Source organism: Strongylocentrotus purpuratus, unplaced genomic scaffold, assembly GCF_000002235.5.
Source record: "Strongylocentrotus purpuratus isolate Spur 01 unplaced genomic scaffold, Spur_5.0 spur5_scaffold_9, whole genome shotgun sequence".
In the NCBI taxonomy this organism is placed as follows: domain Eukaryota; kingdom Metazoa; phylum Echinodermata; class Echinoidea; order Camarodonta; family Strongylocentrotidae; genus Strongylocentrotus; species Strongylocentrotus purpuratus.
Window position 1 is genome coordinate 13272445 of NW_022145615.1, and position 6962 is coordinate 13279406.

General features: G+C 37.4%; 2 non-coding genes across 2 annotated transcripts; both read left to right on the plus strand.

Annotated features, from left to right (window-relative positions):
- Nucleotides 1–3807: 3807 nt before the first annotated feature.
- TRNAT-AGU lies at nucleotides 3808–3880 on the plus strand. Its single transcript has one exon. It is a non-coding gene; the product is annotated as a tRNA-Thr (tRNA).
- A 739-nt stretch (nucleotides 3881–4619) lies between these two features.
- TRNAT-AGU lies at nucleotides 4620–4692 on the plus strand. The gene has a single exon. It is a non-coding gene; the product is annotated as a tRNA-Thr (tRNA).
- The last annotated feature ends 2270 nt before the right edge of the window (nucleotides 4693–6962 follow it).

Below are 6962 nucleotides of genomic sequence, written 5' to 3' on the forward strand. Positions count from 1 at the left end.
GTTTTTAGACTTGCTTAAATGGTGTGGATGAGTGGCAGGCAGAGCGTGGAATGTTGTTTATGTGGACCAAAGATTTGAGACAAGGCAAGGCAGGAATGTAGTAGGTCTGAACCACCGGAATAGTGAGCTTTTGATTCTCACACCGAATGTCTTCAAGTGATGTCATATTCTCCCCCCCCCCCCCCCCTTGTGCTTTGAGGTTGGGGGAAAACGAGAGAGAAAAAGTACAGTATGTATCGGATGGATTATTACCGGTATAGAAAAATGTAATGCAAATTGCATATTTTGGTTGATATGAAGTAGGACAAACATGTCACTATGAATATGAATGACAAAGAAAGCAGACAAAATATACAGTTCCTCAGGTAGACAAAGGAACATCCCTTCACTGCTATTATGTAAACATGTGTGGAACAGGTGCCACATGCATATTCACCTATTTACATAATAGCAGTGAAGGGATGTTCCTTTGTGTACCTGAGAAACTGTATATTTTGTCCGCTTTCTTTGTCCGTGATGTTCATAGTGTCTCGCCCTACTTAGCACCATGTAATGTGTCTAATTTGCATTTTGACTAACGAAGTATAATATAATAATGTATTAGTTGTGAAAAAGTGAGAACGAAAGGGAGAGAGGAGAGAGAGAGAAGAAGTACAGTATGTATTGAATGGATTACTGGTATAGAAAAATGTAATGCAAACTGCATACTTTTGGTTGATATTAAAGATACTATGTCCCATTTGCAATCAACATCAAATTCTGTAGAACTTTGCAGGAATTATGAATATGTCGCGTTGTCCTATCTGTGAAATTTAAACGGCAGAGTCCTATTATTCAATTTATGCAAGGAAACCCGTTTACTTTCTGGACTTCACTGTCAGACAATATTGAGTATTTGACTGACCCTTTTTTTCTTTGGTGATAATATACTTAAAATTATCTGTAAAAGTGTAAAGGTACATTAGAATTTGTCTACATCAATAACCTACTTCTTTAAATGGCCAAAATTAAATTTATTGAATCTTTGCATAGGAGAAAAACGTACGACCATTCGGTACAAGGGTCTGAAAATCGGACTATTACTAAATTGATTGCAATCACTCAAGACGATTCAACAACTAATGCTTTTTATTTTCCTACTAAACGAGACATTTTGAAGGCCTTTCATATCGAGGGAAGTTCTTTATTAGTATCTTTAAAATGCCGTTGAAATTTACACTTTTCATTTTTCGGGCCTGCAAATGGGACAAAGTACCTTAAAGTTGGACAAAATGTCTTGCCCTACCTAACACCATGACATGTAATGTAGTTAATCTTCATTTTGACTATCGAAATATATTATAATTATTTATTAGTTGTGAAGAAGTGAGAACGAGAGAAAGAGAGAAAGTACAAGTATTGAATGGATTATTTATACCGGTATAGAAAAATGTAATACAAATTGCATACTTTGACATCTTGCCCTATACCTAACACCATGTAATGTATTTAATTTACATTCTGACTAAATAAGTGCAGCGCCATCTCGTGGTAGGAAAACCACAAGGAGAGATGAAACTAATCTCATTTAGCTGACGTACAGCGCGAGAGAAAACCTGAATATATAATGTTCAACAGCTTCAGAGTGTAAACAAAACCACCGTTTATTTTCTTGAGTCATAGTAAGATACTACATGTACAAGTCAACGTTAGTAACGTGTAACGATCGAGGCACTTCAGAAAGACGTATGCATTAAATGTGATTACATTTACGAAAGTAAATGACGGATGCGCATTAGTCTGCAGGCACAGACCCTAATTTGACACTTAATCTAAAAATCATTGTGCCTTGGGAGAATTCTAGCCCAGCTACCTACTGGTTGTGTCAGGAGCAGCTATAGTACATGGCCTATGGTAGTCTTATAATGCAGACTCACTTTTACGACTGACCAGGGTTTGTGCTTGCAGACTAGATGCGCATAGTTGGACCGGCTATATTTCACATCCTAAAACTTAAAAGTTTCATGACTGAAAGTTTGCGTACAAAGTACAATCCTAAATGTGATCTACTTCACCAAGCTAAACGCCAAGTAAAACGTTGACTTTAATAATGATTTGAGTATTGAAATTAAAACTGACCCTCGTCTTTTCTACCACACTTGAATATGACCCTTTGACCCCGGCCCATCATGCTAAGTCAGAACGAGGGGTTGAAAGAGAAATCTTCTTATTCGTGTACGTGCATGCAACCACCAAAAGAGTAGATACTGTACCGCATGCGTGTTCCCAAAATGTCCGGTGAAGGGGTACTTTTCACGCACCAAAGTCCGGCTCGTAGTACACAAAAATCCGGCCCGTATTGACTTTACACACCGGACTTCGGGGGTGTTTTCAAAAGGAGGAACATGCATACGTGTGCCCTAAATATCACTGGGGGTGGGGGGGGGGGGGGGGGTTCACATTGAAGGTTACCTGTGTGAATAAGTTAAACACATAAGTACTAATCAGTAATCATGCAAACTAGAAATAGACGAAGAAACCTGCATGGGGGGTGTTTCAGATCCTAAGTTGGACTTGACAATTATGGAAAGCTCTTTGCATCTATACAAATATTTTGTAAAGATTTTAGAAAAAAGTTTTAAAAGGCATAACATGTTGATTCAAATCATTGCTATTTTCTATTACCTATGGGGATTTCATGTTCTTGATGTGGAATTTATATAAAAGTCTAAAATACTTGAATTTTCGCTTTTTAATATATTTTATTTTAAGGCTACAAATGGCTCTCCATAATGCTTAAGTCTAACTTAGAGTTAAGTTCGACTTAGGATCTTTGTGAAACACCCCTGGTCTTAAACCGATTGGTTGCAGTCGGTTTTGGGTGTGGGAGATTTGGGCTGCGGTAGGGCAGCGGTACTAGAAACAATCTATACCGCGATCGTCGTTTCATGTGTTCTCATATCCTCAAACCAAAGCAAATGCATTGTGCCCTCGCGGTTTCTCTTAAACTCCTTTGAGGAGACAAAATGACAGGATTTAATTTGTAGCAATTATTGACTGGGCGTCTCCACTGGAGGCTGTCATCATGTAAAAAAAGAAAATACACGAATCAAGATTTCCCCTTTTGTTTTTTCAGTAAAATACTGCAAAAAAAAAAAGGCCTTATACGCATAGTTATGTTCGAATTCCCCTTACTTAGCTCCGTCACGCCCAATAATTGCAAGATTAAACACATTGACAATTTTTTGATATATTACGTGAAACATAATTTATAATATAATAAATCTATTTCAGTGTAATAAAGATTACCATTAATAAATGATACCCGTTCCCACTCAAATTCCATTAGCACTTAATCAATAAACTCTTATTGCATTTAAATCTGCTGGTCCTCGAATATGGAATTCCCTCCCTTCTGATGTAATCTCCAGCACTAATGTTACTTCATTTAAAACCAAACTCAAACGTTCAAAAATAACTACCTATGCCAAATAAACATGTAATTTGATCTCTCCTCCCTACGTTTTTCTTATTTCGCCTTTTCATATTTCCCTTTACCTGTATGTTTAGTGCTTAATGGTTTAATGTTTGTCATTTTAAAAACTAAGTTTGTTTGTATCTCATGTTTATTCTATGTATATCTCTCTACTGATACTGGGGCACCCTGGCCATTTACACTGTATCAATAATGTTCATACACGCATGATTTGTATACTGTTTTTGATTTTAAATGGTTTAATAAAATGAATTGAATTAAATTGAATTGAATATTGGTTCGAAATTGTTACCTGGAAAGAGTTTGATAAAGAACTTACATTGTGCGTGTGCGGCGCTGTGGCTTAGTTGGTAAAGCGCCTGTCTAGTAAACAGGAGATCCCCGGTTCAAATCCGGGCAGTGCCTTTTTATCAATTTAGGGGGTTTAAAGAATTGAACCGTCACGGAAAGTTTCAGTAGATTTATGTGAACTCTCTAATTGAACCGTCACGGAAACTTTCAGTAGATTTATGTGAACTCTCTAATTGAACCGTCACGGAAACTTTCAGTAGATTTATGTGAACTCTCTCTTCTCCTTTTACACGTCTTATCTCTCCGTGAGGTAAGTACACGTTTACGAAAACTTGCAGTATCTCTTTTATCAACGTTTGTAGGCATTATTCTAGGATAAACTCCCCTGTATCATGCCAAGGATTTGAACCATTTTTTGTTGTTTTAAGTTCATGGTTTTAGGTCAAACTTTGATAGGAAAGAGAGATTTAAAAATTGATACGACGGAGACTTTAGATTGAATTCCTTAGTTCTAAAAAAAAATTAAACGTTATTTATCAATTCAGATTTATTTGTGGCATTGCATTGTACGCAGGCGCGTACACAGGGGGGGGGGGGGGGGGTGTTTGGGGGGGTAAAACCCCCCCCCCCCCCATTTGGTAATTTGTTGTGTGTAAACCCCCCCCCTAAATTTCTCTAAAACCTCCCCCTTTTGGATTTTTTTTGTTTTTTTAATTTAATTTAAAAAAAAAAAAAAAAAAAACAAATTCCCATGGTTGACCTAAAAAAGCTGACCTTACCCCCCCCCCAACGGAGCAAAATGTCAAATTTTCAAATTTCGAGACCAAAAAAAAAACTTACATTGTGCGTGTGCGGCGCTGTGGCTTAGTTGGTAAAGCGCCTGTCTAGTAAACAGGAGATCCCCGGTTCAAATCCGGGCAGTGCCTTTTTATCAATTTAGGGGGTTTAAAGAATTGAACCGTCACGGAAAGTTTCAGTAGATTTATGTGAACTCTCTAATTGAACCGTCACGGAAACTTTCAGTAGATTTATGTGAACTCTCTCTTCTCCTTTTACACGTCTTATCTCTCCGTGAGGTAAGTACACGTTTACGAAAACTTGCAGTATCTCTTTTATCAACGTTTGTAGGCATTATTCTAGGATAAACTCCCCTGTATCATGCCAAGGATTTGAACCATTTTTTTATTTTTTAAGTTTATGGTTTTAGGTCAAACTTTGATAGGAAAGAGAGATTTAAAAAGTGATACGACGGAGACTTTAGATTGAATTCCTTAGTTCTAACAAAAAATTAAACGTTATTTATCAATTCAGATTTATTTGTGGCATTGCATTGTACGAATAAAATTTTACTCGTTCTCATTGGAATTCAACATTGGCTTTTCTCTAGCTCAACTCTTATTTGCTTATAGTTAGACCATTACAAAAAATATATCGTTAACCAAATTGTAAAAACCCAATCATTTCCATGACACCACTAACATAATATTCCTCCATTCAGTATATTTTGGTGTTCTTCTCCGAATATTCACTAATTTAGCGATTGCGAGAAGTTATCTTTGTATCGCTATCTACTCATACATAGAGGTCGCCCCGATCACGATGTTTATAAAATTACCCGGCTGAAGAAAATAGGACTGGTAGTTTCGCATTTCAAGAGATAAACTGGTTCACCTCCTTAAAACAACAACAATACAACCTCAAAGTGTGATGCTACCGGCATAACTCGGTATACCTCGGCATAGTTCAAAATGTTTGTTCTAATCATTAAATTAAGAACATCATGCACAGGTTTAATACACGAGGAGACTCTAGATACAATTTGAATATAATATATGCACCCCTGATTTCAAATTCGAAGTTGCAGCAACCACTATACTGTGATGAAGATGGATATATGAATGAATGAGATAGTGATGATGAAAGATGTACGACACATGCGTATGCGAAAATTGTAACTTCCTTCACGTACCGAATTCTTAACTTCAACCCTGGACCCAACACTACTACATTAAAACCTCAGTCACACCTTCAAAACCGACTTCACACCTACCATGCCGACTCCGATCCGCCCTATTCTTTGCCATTCGGTGTAATGTATATTTTTGTTCGGTCTTCTGTCAAGATAGAGTCGATCTCTCTGGTGTGACTGAGGCATGAACCATTACCCTCAAACCTAAACCTAACATAAAACCCCATTACAATGATCACTATAACTATAATTCTAACCCTTTTAAAATTAAAACCCAATTGCAACCCTAAATCTATCCTGAGACCTATGACGAAATACAGCTCGGTTTACTAACATATTCATATATTCATATTTATGTGTGTTTCTTTCCTGGGGACCTTGTGACGAGTGATTTAATTTACCTGTTATTGACGAACGAATTAAATTACTCGGTATTTTTGGGACCAAGAACAAAAAAATGTCTTACCCCTCCCCCCCCCCCCCCTCCTCCGCTTATTCAGCGGCTGGCTGAGTCGTTGCGAAATTTTCGGCGTGATTTTCAAATTTTAACCCCCCCTTGAAAAAATCCTGCGTACGCGCCTGGTCTGCATAGTATATATATATATATATATATATATCTTGTTGCTATGTCGGGCATGCCTCGGACAAGCTTTCAGGTTGTCAAAAAACACCTTTGTTTTAAAAGTGTGTATATACAATTAGTATATGTTAGTGAACTGGTCTTTTCTTGCCGGAGCAAAATAACGTCGGAGCATGCATGCACCGATGAAGAACGGTTAAGACATCCCAGATTCATTGTCACGCCTTGCCTGGATTATGAGGAATTAGACGGGAGATCCGTGGGTTAGCCATTAATAGCATTAATAGCATCTACTTGATTGCAATTTCCCGTCAAGTTGGCTCTATACTCAGCCGGCTTAAGATGAAACAGGGGAAGCTTATCATAATACCTAGCTAGTACATGTATATTTACTTGTTTGTTCAAATATCCGTGTCTTCATTAGTTTGATTGGTAATGCAAAAACAATCTAATGGTTACGGAGCGAGAACAATCCTACAAGTAAAAAAATAACTGAAACGGCAGGATTTAATTTGTAGCAATTGACTGGGCGTCTCCACTTGAGGGAGACTGTCATGTCAGTTCTAACATAAAAGTAAAAATCCTATTAAGATTTCCACTTTTCGAATTGTTACCTGGATAGAGTTTGACAAAGAACCTGCGTGAAC